Source organism: Pinus tabuliformis, chromosome 2_1, assembly GCF_031772625.1.
Source record: "Pinus tabuliformis cultivar Carrire ecotype Pingquan chromosome 2_1, CPIR1, whole genome shotgun sequence".
Lineage (NCBI taxonomy): Eukaryota > Viridiplantae > Streptophyta > Pinopsida > Pinales > Pinaceae > Pinus > Pinus tabuliformis.
In genome coordinates this window covers 412,293,986-412,311,873 of record NC_142299.1, presented here as the reverse complement: position 1 = coordinate 412,311,873, position 17,888 = coordinate 412,293,986, and positions in this window count along the sequence as shown.

The following is a 17,888-nucleotide window of genomic DNA, read 5'->3' as shown; positions in this document are numbered from 1 at the left end:
TGCCACAACTTTAACAAATGGTTTACATACATACCCTAGTTATGCCCAAGATGTTTCTGATCATCATAAGCAAAGCTAAGGTGTTCGTGTAAGGGAATGACAGTGTTTAGTTTTAATGAAGACATTATCTCGGAATGCATATAAACACTGAACATATGATCCATGCAAGGTCTAATGTCAAACATATTGTCTCACTGACATCAAGCCTTTAAAATATCATTACAATTCATTCAATCATCAAGGAACTTAGGGCATAGCATATTGTTCTTTAATCTTGGTGAGACATGTATTATCAACATAAGAAATGGAAATTTATTTACATGCACATTATTATACTACAACCATCATTAATGTACTCATTACATAAGATAAACATAGTTTTCGCTTTGGCAGTTGTTTGTTTACTTATTACAAAGGACATATGGTGTAAATTTACAACCATGGAGATTCTAATCAGTGTCCAAAGTTTCTCTAAACTATGTTTCTCACATTTTATTCTCAAGGAGCTCATTAAATCAAACATTATTTGTAGCAACCTAGGTTAAAAGTTCATGTAATAAAGTTAATAAAGACAAAATAAGACCAAGGTCAAGGGACATGTATTTTAAGCTGAATGTTGGGAAAAATATCATAGTGGGCATCACTTATTGTGTTTATGGCTAAGTGGAAATTGAAAAAGGCAAGGGCAAAGGCTTTGAAAAGGCATTATTCGTATTTTATTTGTAAAAATAAAGGAAATTAGGAGAAAAGGGAGGTGAAGGTCACAGGTTGCATGTGAGGAGGAAATTGAAGGAAAATAACGAAAAATGAAGAAATTAGAGTCGTCGATAATAAAAAGACTTCAGAGCATTAGTTGGTAGCCTTTTTTCAGTTTAGTTTTGGAATTGGTCTCGGAGAGGAGAAGAGAACCAAGAGGAGAAAGAAAGCAAGCAAGTAAAGGAAGGACAAGGAAAGAAAAGGAAATCAAGGATCAAGCAAGGAAAAGTTGGATCGAGCAACTTCAACCGGAATACTTGCAGGCAACATGTTGCATGTCTGGTTTCCTAGTTGGTTTTGACATGCATGGTATGTGTATGTTGGTAATTGGTTATTTTGTTGTCATTGGCATGGATTTTGTCAGGTTTCAATAGTGGATTTTAGCCTTGCCTTGCCATTTCTGAATAGCCATGTTGTAATGGGAATTTTCTCAATTTGAGCTTTGGATAACCAAAAGATTTTAGATCCGGGTGAGATGGTCTCATGAAAATTCCCAAAAGACCTAGGAATCCCTTGACTAGTAATGGTGGGATACATGGTAAAGCCTAAGGGTGGAGATGGGAAAATTCCTTAAGGTATTGGAGAAGAAATTATGAGGCATCCAAGCTCGATTTGGTTTTGTGATCTCAGCACCGATTTAGGTGAGTTCACAGTATGGTGACAGTGAAGGTGGTTCAACCTATGGATTCCCTTGGTTTTTTGTGAATTGGTTTATCCCATGAGATCCCACATTCATGCTTGGAATATGGCACAGGGGTGATTGGTTGAAAGAAAGATTTGCTTCAGTCAATCTATGGTTGGGTGGTACGTGGACGTCCCAAACCTGGTTGGATTTTGCCTGTGATTAATAAGAGCTAAGTTCCTCTTGCCTTTGATGGGTAAATGTATTATTACTATGTGGCTTCAATGGTTGTTCTCTCATTGTTATTTATCTGGTTATATGCTGGCTATAAGCATGGTTATTGACAATTATTAGTCATGGCTCTTTCCATGTTTTTACTTGTGACTGAATGAATAGTGAATGTAAGACCTAATTGATGTTACGACAACTAATGTGAGAAGGCAGTAATCCTTCTTGTTAAACCTCAGATAAGTTCTCAGCTCCTCATGTTTAGACTTGCACTCATGACCTGTAGGTTGCATGCTTACCAATTGTTTGACGAAATGTTAGTCCCAGTTGGGGAAGGTCTATTCAAGTCCTTGATCAAGTGTGTTATCAAAAACATTGTCTTCGTGTCTTTTATGAGTTCTGGGAGTTTCATGGAGTTATTGGCAGTGACAAGGTCCTAGCCCTGGAAAATAGCCTTAAATCTCATAGTCATTGGCACAACACTTGAAGAAAAAGGCTACAGTCGCACTTAGGTAGGCTCATCAATGTGACTGGAAGGCTATAGTCGTTGGCATGCCTTGGAAAGCGAGTGACTAGGGCTTTAGGTCAATGAAAAAGAGAGTTATCTCAGGGGTTGGGTTGCTCTTAAAGGTCTTGTAGCACCTGAGGGAAGTCAATAAGGTCTCAGGTTGTCGACTCCATTTCCTTAAGGTCATATAGGAGGTTGAGTATTATCATAGTGACCCTCAGCTCATGTTTACCCTTGGTAAACCAACGAAAGTGGGTAAATGTGGGAGGAGGTGGGTTACAGGGTGGTATCAGAGTGAGTTGTGCACTCTTCAGTTAAATTTTGATGTTGTCAAGGTTATGGTTTTCATGCATGGGGTCATGGTATATAGTTGGTATGGTCATGCATGATGTTGTTATGTCGTTATGATGTTGATGTGTAGATATGATTATATGGATATGCTTATGATTATACATGTATATGCTAATGTCGAATGATCTTGTAGATGAGATAAGCCTCCCTTGAACAAAAATAAGGTATGGTTTTAATTTTGGTATCTATTTGGTTTATCTGACATGGTACACTTGTAGGAAGAAGGGAATCAAAGATGACAAGCAAAATGTTAGACTACAATTCCCATAACTCTTCCTACATATCAGTTGGGCAGTAAGGAGATGAGTATTCTCCTGGTGTAGCGGATAAATTGAGGAGCTTGAGGGCATAGATCATAAGTTGCAAAGTAGACAATGACAGGTTGGTTGAGGCTCAGGAAAGACTTACAAGGGCTTAGGATAAACAAGTATAGGTTAAGGTAGCGATCCTTCAGATCTTGTCAAGGTTGTAGAAACATGGACAGTTCAGAATCAATCAAGAACATGAAGAGAAAATTGATGGATCCTATGGTAGCAGGTCTCGGTCCAGATACAGGTTAGATAGAAAGGACACAATTAGAGGTAGCAGATCACTAGATACACTTGACAAGAGGATTGGTATGTATGGGCATCATTCTAAGTTCCTCATCCAAGAGACATCATCATAGTCATCGCCATCATCATCCTTATACGAGAGGTGAGTATTTACCTGAGGAGTTCAAGAAAGTTAAGCCTCCTACATTTGATGGAGAGATGAAGAAGTTAGAAGATGCAGAGGCATGGTTGCATGGGATGAAGAAATTTTTCAAATTCATAGCTACTTAGAGAATATGAAAGCAAAGATAGCTACCTTCAGTTTTAAAGGGAAAGAAAACATCTGGTGGGAATGTAGGTTTTAACCCTATACATAAATTATTTGCATCAATTCTAAAAACAAAAAATAAACAATGGCGAGAGCATAAAACATAAAATAGATATACACAGAGCTTTTCCCTTGGATCCCAAAATCGGGACTACCAGATTGATTTTTCATTATATTCATTTCAATGTTACAAAACATATATATACATGACAAAGCATCCATAAACCCCAATCCCTTAACCCTGGATTATAACATAATTGTAGTTCCCTTGACTGGATCTACAAAATACCATGGATAGTAAACCATCATGCCTAAAACCATGTGTGAAATCCATGCACAAAACCATAGGTAGGTCCGCCCACCTAATATAGGGTCCAAAAAAAAAATCTTGCACAACTAGGCCACAAGCAGGGGGGCTACTGCCCCCCTCGCACATGGCCTAATTGTAAAAAGAATATAACACAACCCAACATTCCCCCACTTGTTGTTTTCTTTCCACAGGAGAGCTTAGTCATTGGTCCAGCCCTGCAACACCCATTGTTTCTCTACACCAAGAGAACTTCTCAGTGCTCATAGAATTTATCAATACATCTGCAGTATTCTTCAAAGTATCCACCTTTACCAGCAACACCTTTTTTCCTCAACCATATCCCTCACAAAGTGATACTGAACATCAATATGATTTGTCTTTGAATGATAAGCAGGGTTCTTTGCCAATAAAAATGCATGTTGTCTATCGCAATCTATCCTTATAGCTCATTGTACTAACCCCATACTTGAACAAAATCTCTACAACCAAACTACTTCCTTTCTTGCATGAGTGGTTGCCATGTATTCTGCCTTTATAGTTGAAAGTGCCACTACAGACTCTCTCTTACTCATCCAACTGACTACACCTCCAAATACGTTAAACACATACCCACTTGTAGATCTTCTCTGATCCAGATATCCAACCTATTCTGCCTCAACAAAGCTACGAATGTCCAAAAATCTGTCTAATCTTGGTCTTCCATGGTAGCACAAACCATAATCACTAGTGCCATGCAAATACCTAAAAACCCACTTCATTATTTTCCAATTCTCCTTCCCTAGTTTTGACATAAACCTTCTCAATACTCACACTGCATGTGCAATGTTTGGTCTAGTACATGCTATTGTATACATCAAGCTGCCGACTTCACTTACATATGGAACACGGGACATGTCCTCTTCCTCTTCTTGTGTCTTGGGACATTGTTCAACAGATAAATTTACACCTACAGGAAGAGGAACCTTCACTAGTTTACTATCCTGCATATTAAACCTCTGCAATATTGTCTCAACATAATTCCTCTGGTTTAACCACAGCTTCCTCTTTGCGCGATCTCGTTTAATTTCCATGCCCAAAATATAGTTTGCAGCACCAAGATCTTTCATGTCGATTTTGGAGGACAATTGGGTCTTCAAATCCCAAATAATTTCTTTGTCATTTCCAACCAGCAACATATCATCCACATATAAGACCAGATAAATAACACGGTCACCAATTAATTTAAAGTACACATAATGATCTTCTTTGCTTCTGGTGAAACTAAGTCCCCATATAAATGTATCAAATTTCTGATACCACATCCTTGATGGTTGTTTTAACCCATACAAAGACTTTTTTAACTTGCATACCAATTCTTTCTTACCCTTCACCGCAAAGCCTTTAGGTTGCTTCATGTAGAACTCTTCTTCAAGATCCCCATGAAGAAATGTTGTCTTCACATCCATCTGTTCTAACTCAAAATCAAAAGCAACAACAACATATAAAAGTAATCTAATAAAAACTACCTTGGCAATAGGAGAAAAAATATCACCAAAATCAATTCCCGGAACTGGGGAATAACCCTTTTCTACCAACCGAACTTTGTATTTCTCCACCTTTCCTTCTGCATTCATCTTCTTCTTAAACACCCATATGCTGCCAATGGGTTTCCTTCTAGCCGACAACTCCACTAGATCCCAAGCCTCATTTTTGTGCAAAGATGCCATTTCATCAACCATGGCCTCTTTCCATAGCTTGCAATCCTCTAAATCTACTGCTTCCCTCATAGTTCTGGGATCATCATCAGTAATAGATAAAGAAAAATTTGAACAGAAAGCAGATGGACTATACCTTTTCAGCTACCTTCTTTTTCGAACTGATCTTCTTACATTCAGAATTTATGGCTCTTCATCTTCTGATTCATCTTCTGTTGTAGAGTTTGATTCTTCGTCCTTTAGCTCAAGCTTTATCTTCTCAAGTTCCTTTGGTAGGAATTCATGCTTAATAACATCTTTCACCTCTCTAAACACCACATCTTGGTTGTACACAACCTTCCTTGTTTCTTAGTTCCAAAGCTTATAACTTTTGAAACCATCCTTATACCCAATAAAGATGCACTTTTCAGAGTTACTATCCAACTTTGTTCTTTTCTCCTTTGGAACATGTACATATGCATCACATCTAAATACCCTCATATGTGAAAGAGAAGGTTTCTTACCAATCCATACCTCTTGTGGAGTCTTATCCTCAAATGTTGATGAAGGTGATCTGTTGACCAGGTAACATGCAGTCTCCACTCCCTTTGCCCATAATTATTGTCTTAACCCGACACCACTGAGCATGCTTCTTTCCTTTTCCATCAACGTCTTATTCATTCTTTCTACAACTCCATTTTTCTTAGGTGTGTATGGAGTAGTCTTTTGTTGTGCTATACCACACTTCTTACATAACTCTTCAAATTTCTTCTTACAAAACTCTCCACCGTTATCTGTCCTCAGCACCTTTATCTTCTTCTCTGTCTGGTTTTCCACCAAAGCCTTAAATTCTTTGAACCTATCAAAGACTTTAGATTTATTCCTAAGGAAATATATCCATGTATTCCTTGATAAGTCAACTATAAATGATACATAGTACACAGACTTATCTAGTGATAGAATCAACACAGGTCCAAACACATCACTATGCACAAGCTCTAATATCTGTTTCGCCCTCTTAACACCAAAGGGGAAACTCACCCAATTCTGCTTCCCATATACACAATTTTCATAGAAATCAGAATCCAGAGAGCAATTAGACATACCTTCTATCATACCTTTACCATGAATTATTCAAAGGCCCTTCTATCCAATATTTCCAAGCCTTTGATGCCATAGCATGGTCTTTTCTCCAAAGACCACTAGATTTTCTGCTCCACTTTCAGGAACCACAAAATTGTTGCACCTACCAATAATAGTGCTACCTTGAATCTTGTAAAAAGTTCCAATCCGAACTCCCCGCATCAATACCAGTGCTCCCCGAACCATCTTGCAGGTATCTTTCTCGAACACTGTTTTTACACCTGCATCATCCAACTTGCTTACAAAAATCAAATTTTTGGCCAATGTAGGAATATGCAGAACACCTAGAAGTTTTTGGATTTGAGAGATCTGTGGTTTTTATCTTTTGAATTGATCAGAGAATCCACAGTATAAACATTTTTGTACCAACGTTTCGAATCCCAAGTGGGATCCATCATCAGGGTTGAAGAATGATGATAAAAGAAGAGCAATCGGGCAGAATAAATACTAAGGAGGAAGAAATTTTCAAGGAAGAATCGACTGTCGGCTAGAATCCTTAATTTTATTATTATTATTTATTTTATTTTTTATTATATTATTATTTTTTTATTTCAAATTAAATATTATTAATAATTAACATTTAAAATAAATTAATATAATAACTCATACATTAATTAATGTAATATAAATATGATAATAATCAATTATTATTATTAAATAATAATAATAAAATATTAAAATAATAATTATTAATTAAATTAATATGATTAAATCTTATTATAAATGCTTAATATTTACAGCTAATATAATAATTATCTAAATAATAATTAATAATTAAAATAGATTAATATAATAATTCATATATTCATTAATAAAATAACTAATATATAAATTAGTATAAAATTAAAATAATAATAATCAACTATTTAAGATCTAAATAAATTAAATTAAAAATATTTGATCTTATTAATTATTATAAATAATTACTTATTTATAATAGATTAATATAATAATTCATATATTAATATATTAATAAAATAACTAATATATAAATTAATGATAATAATAATCAATTATTTTATAATAAATAATTAATTATTATTGAATAATAATAATTAAATAATATAATAATAATTGATTAATTAATATATTATATTAATTAAATATAATAACTATTATATAAAATAAATTAATATATTCATATTAGAAGTTATAAATGATTAATATATATAGTTAACAAATATAATAATTAATTAACAGAATAATATATATATATATATATTTTATATTAACTCATTGATAAATTAATATATATAGTTAACAAATATAATAATTAATTACCTGAATAATATATTTTTTATTAACTCATTAATAAATTTAAATAATATTATATTATATTCTATTATATTATATTATATTATATTTAAATTTATATTAACTAATTAATAACTTTAAATCAAATAAGTAAATATAAATAATTAATATTTATAGGAAGTTAATACAAATGAAAATTATAATGACTAATATATAAATGAATAAATAAATATAATAATAATAATCAATTATTATATAATAATTAATTAGTTATTATTATATAATAATAATAATTAAATATTATAATAATAATTAATTATAAAATTAATATACTATTAATATATTAATTAATATAATAATTATTATATAAAATTAATATATTTATTAAATTATATTAGTAAACATAAATGGTTAATATTTATAGTTAACTAATATAATAATAAATATATTAATTGATAGTTATAAATAGAAAGAAATTAAATTATTATAGAATAACAGAGGACAACATACCTGAGGACGCATTACCTGGGGATGGGTTGGCGACTTTTAACTTCTTTGATCAAGGGCAGCCAGCTTCCGCTAATTTCCAAACCATTGTCTCTGTTCAGATTCTGAGGATGCTTCATAATTTCAAGAGCTTCTCTGATCTTTCGTCTTTGATGGTGTTCCTCTCTTGCGATAATAGAAGCGTTTTCCAGGCAAATATGGTGCTTAGTCTTCAAGGAGTGTTCTGCCAGTGCTGAGGTACGAGATCTTCCATTCTTGATATCAGCGCCATGTTCTTTGAGCCTTGTCTGGAGGGAGCGACCTGTTTCACCTATGTAGCTTTTTCCACAAGAACAGTCTATCTTATAGACTCCTTTAAGCTGAAGATTGTCAATATCATCTTTAACAGATTTCAAACCTTGTCTGATGGTACCGGGAGCTGAGAAATGAGTGATAATGTTCTTCTTTCTTAGGATTTTAGCGATTTTGTCTGTAACACCAAGGATATAAGGTAGAAAAATCTTACCCTGAGGTTGATCTTGCGCCTTATGCTCATGAGAAGACAATTTTCTTTCAGCTCTCTCTATGGCTTTTCCTTCCACCTTGCAACTTCAACTTGAATTTTCCACGACCAACGATTCTAGTCTTCCTGTCATCCCCTAAGAAGACATCACCACCATCACATTTCTCATACTCGCAGAACCACTCTCTATGGGAAGTGAAGTGAAACGATGCATTTAAGTCAATCAACCATGCCTCATGATTTACATATGTACTTGAAGAAGAAGCCAAGTACAAATCCCCACCTTCATATGAGGTGGTTTTTTCTTCTACAAAAGGAGCATCATTAGATCCCTTTCCTTTCTGAGGAGATTTATATTTACAGTCCCTTTTGAAGTTCCCTTCCTTTCTGCATTTCCAGCACACCTTTATAGGTTTTCCCAGAGATTTAGATCTCCCTCTAGATTTAGATCTCCCACTCAAGGACTTATTTTTGTTTCGAATTTGAGACTATCCTCGTACAGACAAGGCATCACCATTTCGGCCCTCCATATTTTTCTATCTCATCTCCTCCGACAGCAAGTATGAGACTATTTCATCAAACCAACAAGGCAATTGCATGGGTACCTATTGCAACAACTAGACTATCCCACAAATTTGGCGGAGAACACAACAAACTGATGCACTTATCTTCATCTGAAATTTTAATATCAACAGATAGTAACTAGCTTACCACAGTATTAAATGCATTCAAATGCTCTGTTATCGAGTCTCCATCTTTCATCCTCAGGTTATACAACTTTTTCGTAAGGAACATTTTATTCACCGGAGACTTATATTGGTACAAAGTCCCTAACTTGTCCCACAAAGCCTTCGTTGGAGCTTCCCCTAATACATTTAGTAATAGTAAATCTGAGACACACAATTGTATTGTGCTCTTTGCCTTCAGATCCAAATTTTCCTAGTCTTCAGCTAACATTGATGTTGTTTTAGTACCCGGATCTACCACGATCCACTGATCTTTATCCACCAGAAGATACACCATCTTGAGTTTCCACAACTCAAAACTCTAACCATTCAATTTCTCGATCTCTATCTTTCCACCGCTCACCATCTTCTTTCACCACAAGAAAGGATCTCGCAGATCTCCCCCTAAACAGGGTCTACCACAGGCCCGAGCAAAAACCCCTTAGCAGCAAAGGCATCCCCTTGAAGTCAAAACAACTATGATACCAAAAGTAGGTTTTAACCCTCTACAAAAATTACCTACATACAAATTCTAAAAACAGAGAATAAACAATGGCGAGAGCATAAAACATAAAACATATATACACAGAGATTTTCCCCTGGATCCCAAAACCGGGACTACTAGATTATTTTTTGATTATATTCCTTTCAATATTACAATACATATATATACATGCCAAAGCATCCATTAACCCTGGATTAGAACATAACAATAATTCCCTCGACCAGATCTACAAAATACCATGGACATTAAACCATCATACCCAAAACCATGTGCGAAATCCATGCACAAAACCATAGGTAGGTCCTCCCACCTAATATAGGGTCCAAAAAAAATTCATGGGGTGCTGCCCCAGACCCCGTGTAGGGGGGTTCCCACCCCCACTATGACCCCCCAACACAATGTACAGGGGGGTAATAGCCCCCCCCCCCCCCCGTAATCCCCCCATGCGTGGACTAGTCGTGGAAAGAATATAACACAACCCAACAAGGAAGATGTGAAGAATGTCAAGGGTATTCAGGAAGAAGAGTTGACTTGGGATGAGTTTGGGAGACTCTTAAAAATAAAGTACTTATCAAAGAGGTACTATGATGGCAGAGCCAAGGAATTTTATGAGCTACATATGGGTTGTATGACAGATGATGAGTATACTAGCAGGTTGTTGAGATATGTTCCATATCTCAAGGAGGAGAAGGCTAAGATTCAGAGGTTCATCAGTGACTTTCCAATGGCATATAGAGACCATATTGAGTTTGATGAGCCTAAATCAATAGAGGAAGCCATTCGGAAGTTAAAGCATTGTTGTGAGCAGTCAAAGCACAAAGCTAAGCCTAAACATGACTTGAAGGGAAATGAGAAAGTTAAAGGAAAGTGGTCATTGAAGTGTGGAATACCTCAAGATGCAGGTGAGAATGAAAATATGGTTTCTTACAAGAAGTTCAATACAGTTGGGAAGGGCCATGGGTCACATCCTGGAGATCAATAGACTAGAGGTGATGGTAGAGGACCATTGCAGTGTTGGATATGTGGCAAATATCATTGTAAGAAGGAGTGTCCATTGTACCAGGGAGGTAGGCCTCATATCTACAGTGATGAGGAGGCGCAAACAGTTGGGGATGTTGGTCATATTATTACTCGGATTTATGCAATTGTGGACAAAATACAGGCGAATCACCAAGCATCTATTATTGATATGGATGGTAAGCTTTATGATCAAATTATTTCTATTTTTATTGATCCTGGATCTAATTATAGTTATGTTAATCCTAAACTAGTGGATAAGTGTGGCTTAAGAAGATAGTTCATCACTGGGTAAGATCCTGTGCATTCCAGTTGAATGGTATGCCTACAACAACACATTTGAATGTAGTGTCATTAGGATTATATGGTATGCTCTTGGGTATGGATTGGTTGTATCTTCACAGGACTAAAGTATATTGTTATGAAAATCCCATTGAGTGCCTGGATGATAATGGGGAAAAGAGAATCTTGTAGGGAAAGAAGAAACCTACATCAATTAGGATGGTCACAACTATGCAGGCTAAGCGTAGTTGCAGGAAAGGGTGTGTGATGTTTACAGTCCATATCTCTACTGACAAGGGTAAGGATGTTGAGAATGCATAAATCTTCAAGAGGTACCCTGTATTATAGTAGTTTCAGGATGTGTTTCTAATAGAGATTCTAGAGTTGCCTCCCCACAAGGATGTGGACATTTCTATTGAGTTGGTAGTCGGGGCAACACCAACATCAAAGGCACACTTACAGGATGAGCATACTAGAGTTAGTGGAGTTGAAGTTGCAGTCGAAGGAAATGTTTGATAAGGGATACATTAGGCCAAGTGTATCACCTTGGGGTGCACCAATATTGTTCATGAAGAAGAAGGTTGGTACTCTCAGGTTGTACGTTGATTACAGGAAACTGAACAAGGTGACGATAAAGAATAGATACCCATTGTTAAGGATTGATGACTTGTTCGATCAGTTGAAGGGAGGAACAGTGTTCTCGAAGATTGACTTGAGATCAAGATACCATCACGTACTCATCAAAGAAGAGGACATCTACAAGACTACCTTAAGGGTCAGGTATGGGAATTATGAGTTTCTGTAGTTCCATTCGGTTTGAATAATGCTCCAGCGAATTTTATGTGCTTGATGAATAGTGTGTTGCATCCTTATCTAGACAAGATTTTTATTGTATTTATTGATGACATCCTTATATATTCTAAGAATGAGGAAGAGCATGTCGAGCATTTAATAACAATGTTGAGGTTGCTAAGAGAGCACCAATTGTATGCCAAGCTTAGCAAGTGAATTTTCTTTCAAACAAAGGTGCACTACTTGGCACATGTTGTTTCCAAGGAAGCCATAATAGTAGATCCAAAAAATATAAAAGCTATCATAGAATGGGAAACTCATAGTAATGTGGATGAAGTCAGATCATTCATGGGGTTCATAGGTTACTATAGGAGGTTCTTTGGGAACTTCTCACGCATTTCCTATCCTATTACATCATTGCAGAGGAAAGGTGAGAAGTTTGAATGGGCATAAGAGTGTGCAACCAATTTTGAACTAGTTAAAGCAGTTGTTGACGATGCTTTAGTGTTAATGATTGCAGATCCAGATAATGAGTTCATGGTGTGTACATATGCTTGCAATAGAGGGCTTGGTGGAGTCCTTATGCAGGAGGGACAAGTGATATGCTATGAGTCCAAGAAACTTAATGGGCACAAACAGAACTGCGTGACTCATGATATTGAGTTGGCAGTTATTATTCATACCTTTAATATGTGGAGACATTATCTTCTTGGCAAGAGGTTTGTGTTGATGAACGATCACAATAGGTTAATATATTTGTTTGACCTACTAAATTTGAATGCCAGGCAAGCTAGATGGTTGGCTACCCTTAGTGAATTTAAATTCCAGATAAAATACATAAAGGGTATGGAGAATAGGGTTGCAAATGCTCTTAGCATGAAAGTGTAGTTGAACCATGTTGCAACAGTGAGCTCATATTAGACAGATTTACAGGATGAAATCTTACAAGAAGGACAACCGGATGAGAGTTATAGGGAACTTATGCATAGGTTACAGTAGGGTACATGTGATCAGGATATGGACTATCATCTCACGGTAGATGACTTGGTGAGATTCAGGGACATGATCTTTGTGTTAGATGACAGTGAACTCAATAAGATTATCTTGAGGGAGGTTCATGTAAATCCATTTTCGGGTCACCCAAGATATCACAAGATGTTGACAACAATGAAGACATTCTACTATTGGCTAAATCTAAAAAAGGAAGTGGCAAAGTTCATGGCTAGATTTTTGGACTGTCAGCAGGTGAAAACAGAGTGTAAGCATTTAGGTGGATTACTTCAACCTATTCCGATTCCAAAATGGAAATGGGAGGTCATTTCCATGGACTTCATTACAGGGATTTTGAGGACATTGAGGCAACATGATTCTATCATGGTTGTGGTAGTTAAGTCGAGTAAGGTAGCTCACTTCATTCCAGTAATGACTACTTATTCAACTAGTGAGGTGGCACAATTCTTCATCAAGGAGATCATGAGATTGCATGGTGTTCTGAATAAGATTATGTCAGACAAGGATGTTAAGTTCACTTCCAAGTTTTGGAAGGATTTGTTTGTAGATTTGGGGACAGAGTTGGCCTTCAGTACAACTTATCATCCCCAAACAGATGGACAGAAAGAGAGGGTCAAAAGGATACTATATGAGATGATGAGGATGTATGTGACGCATCAACAGAGGATATGGGAGGAGTACCTTCCATTGGTTGAGTTTTCTTACAACAACGGTTGTCAAGAGTCACTGAGGATGAGTTTGTTTGAGGCACTGCATGGGCGTAGTTGTAATACTCCCATCAGTTGGAGTGATCCAGTGAACAAGGTACTTATTGGACCAAAGATGTTGGCAGACATGGAACAAGAAATTCAGGTTATAAAGAAGAATCTAAAGGCAACACAATACATGTACAAGACTTATGCAAACTAGCATAGGGTATTTAAGGAGTTTCAGGTTGGGGAGCATGTGTATTTTCTCATCATGCCCAAGAAGAGCTCCTCGAGGATTCGATCATGTGCCAAGTTAGCACCACAATATTCCAAACCTTTTGAGATCCTTGAGAGGATTGGACCAGTGGCCTACATACCTGCACTGCCTCCGACAATGAAAGTCCATGATGTTTTCCATGTTTCATTGCTTAAAATATATGTAAAGGATGTTGATCATGTTATTGATTGGTATGTATTGCAGGTGGAACCAGAAGGAGAATTCCAACCGGAACCTCCATGCATATTGCAACAGAAATAGCTCATGCTTCAGAACAGAAAAATCAAACAAGTTAGAGTGTAGTGGAAGCACTTTGGGCTCGATGAAGCTACATGGGAGATGGTTGATCAAATGCGGGCTATGAATCCTTCATTGTTTGTCGGTTGAGGAAAAACAGTTTTGGTATTTGTACATATTCATTGATTCAGGTGGATAACGTTGGTCACCTGCCTATTCCACTTGGCCCCCCACCATTGTTTCTTTTCAGTTTCCTTAATTGTAGCACAAATTACTATTTTTGGTAGTTTTTGGGTCCTAAACTTCCAGAGCCGTTTTGAGGGACTAAAAGACACTTATAGAGGAAACGGAGAGACCGAAAAATTTTGAAATCAATTCCCTTATTTTTTTTTGTCCTTCTCTTCAAAATATTCAAAACGAGGTATTATGATAGACAGACGAAGATCGTATGCCAAAGTTACGACCCCATGAAGTTGATGTACCAATCTACCCAAACAGGGCCCACAATTTTGCCGCTTCATCTCTTAGGGTTAGGTTTTTTTTATGTTTAGGGTTGTGCATTATTTCTCAATAATAAATAGGTCATTGAGACTCATTGTAACACAATTCAGAGGCATGTAGTTGCCACATCTATTATCAGAGATAAGCTATCATCGCCCGAGCTAGTTTATTTCCATTTCTATATGTAATCATATTTCATTTCTTCGATATTAATGAAATGAAGTTTTATTTCTGATGCATCTTTGTGTTTATGTGGACATCTGTATTTTTTTTGCATTCCTGCATAAGTCTGGATCATTCATGTATGTTTTTTTATTGTAAATTTCTCAATGAGTTGTGTTATAAATCTCCAATAAGCGATATTGTTGTGATGTTTGTCATGATGGTTTTGCTTTTGAGTAGGTTTTTCATTGTAAATATTGTAACGAGCTGGGTTATAAAGCTGCATGGGTAGTATGTTTTTATTTTCAACGGTTTTGTTGGTTGTAAGTGTCATAAAACACTGAGGACGGTGTTCCCCTAAGGGGGAGTGGTCTGTAACATCCCCAGGTTAAAAGTTTATGTAATAAAGTTAATAAAGGAAAAATAACACCAAGGTTAAGGGACACTTGTTCCAAGCTTAATGTTGGGAAGAATATCTTAGTGGGAATCATTTGTTGTGTTTATGGCTAAGTGGAAATTGACAAAGGCAATGGAAAAGGCTTTGAAAAGGCAAAAATGCATTATTCGTATTTTATTAATGAAAATAGAGGGAATTAGGAGAAAAGGGAGGTGAAGGTCATAGGTTTCGTGTGGGGAGGAAATTGAAGGAAAAATAATGGAAAATGAAGAAATTAGAAGCATCAATAATAAAAGGACTTCAGAGCATCAGTTGGTAGCCTTTTGTCAGTTTAGTTTTGGAATTAGTCTCGAAGAGGAGAAGGAAAGAAAGCAAGCTAAGGAAGGACAAGGAAAGCAAGGATCAAATAAGGAAAAGTTGGATCGAACAACTTCAACAAGAATACTTGAAAGGAACAGGTTGCATGTATGATTTCCCAACTGGTTTGACATGCATGATATGTGCATGTTCGTATTTAGTTATTTTTCTATCACTGGCATGGATTTTGTCGGGTTTTGATAGTTGATTTTAGCCTTGCCTTGCCATTTCCAGATAGGCATGGTGTTATGGGACTTTTCTCGGTTTGAGCTTGGGATTGCCGGAAGATTTTGGATTTGGGTGAGGTGGTCTCAAGAAAATTCCCAAAGGCCTAGGATTCCCTTAACTGGTAATGGCGGGATACACAGTAAATCCTGAGGGTGGAGATGGAAAAATTCCTCAAGGTATTGGAGAAGAAATTATGAGGCATCCAAACTCGGTTAGGTTTTGTGATCTCGACAATGGTTTAGGTGAGCTCGCGATATGGTGAGGGTGGAGATGGTTTAACCTCTGGATTCCCTTGGTTGTTTACGGATTGGTTTATCCCATGAGATCCCACATTCATGCTTGGGATATGGCACGGGGGTGATGGGCTGAAAGAAAGATTTGGTTCAGCCAATCTATGGTCAAGTGGTACCTGGAAGTCTCGAACCTGGTTAGCTTTTGCCTATGATTAATAAGAGCTAAGTTCTTATTGCCTTTGATGAGTAAATGTACTTGTTATTATGTGGCTTTAATGATTGTTCTCTGGTTGTTATTTATCTGGTTATATGATGGTTATAAGCATAGTTATTGGCAGTTTTTAGTCATGGCCCTTTCCATGTTTTTACTTGTCATTGAATGAATAATGAATGCAAGACCTAATTGGCGTTATGACAACTAATGTAAGAAGTCAATGATCCTTCTTGTTAAACCTCATATAAGTTTTCAGCTCCTTATGTTCATACTTGCATTCATGACTTGTAGGTTGCATGTTTGCCAAGTGTTTGATGGAATGTCAGTCCCAGTTGGGGAAGGTCCAGTCAAGTCCTTGATCAAGTTTGTTATCAAAATCATTGTCTTCATGTCTTTTATGAGTTTGGAAGTTTCATGGAGTTCTAGGCAATGACTAGGTCGTGGCCCTAGAAAACAGCCTTAAATCTCTCACTCTATGGCATAAAACTAGAAGAAAAAGGCTACAATCGCACTGAGGCAAGCTCATTAGTGAAACTAGAGGGCTATACTCATTGGCATGCCTTACCCAAGGAATGATTGAGGCTTTAGGTCATTGAAAAGAGAGTTATCTCAGGGGTTAGGTTTCTCCTAGAGGTCTTGTATCACCCAAGGGAAGTCAGTAAGGTCTCAGGTTGTCGACTCCATTTCTTTAAGGTAATATAGGAGGTTGAGTCTTATCCTAGTGACCCTCGGCTCATGTTTTCCCCGGGTAAACAGACGAAAGTGGGTAAATGTGGGAGCAGGCTGGTTACATTATCCTTCTCGTGGGATTGTGCAAATATTTCCATATTCTTTATTATGAATCAAAGTCACGCCATACCCCTAAGGTTATTGGGGACATACATTGGGTTGAATGTATATGTAATAGGGTTAGGCATATATGTAATAAGGGCTATCCTAATAGTGGGGCCACATGTATAATGGGGTAAAATATACATATATAGAGGTTAATATAGTCATTATTAGAGGAAGGACATATGATTTGTTTATATGAAGATATTAGGGTTTTTTAGAAGATGGGCTATCAATGATTGATATTGAAAAAAATTTGAATATGGATGGATGGATAGTCATCATTGGCTACAAGAGAGTAGGAATATAAGAAATCATATGACGTGGCTTCATCACATGTAAAACCATTAGTTATAAAACTTTGACGACAAATGATTTCAAAGAGGGGTATTATGTTGTGACCCTATTGGGGCATATAGAAAGTTGAATGCATATGTTTTGGGTTGAAGAAGCATGTAACAAGGGTTGAACTAATAGAGGATATTACACATGTAGTTGAGGAGAATATATATATTTAGAGGTTAGTATAATCATTATTCAAGGAAGGATATATGACATGGTTATATGGATGTATTGGTTTTATTTGGAGGAGGTTCTCTTGACGAATAAGGTGCTATTGTGGAACTCGTCACTATTATAACTTTTGGAAGTTGTGCTCCATGTCCATATTGATGTACATTGTATATATTTTAGTTTGTTTTCTATTTTGGCTACG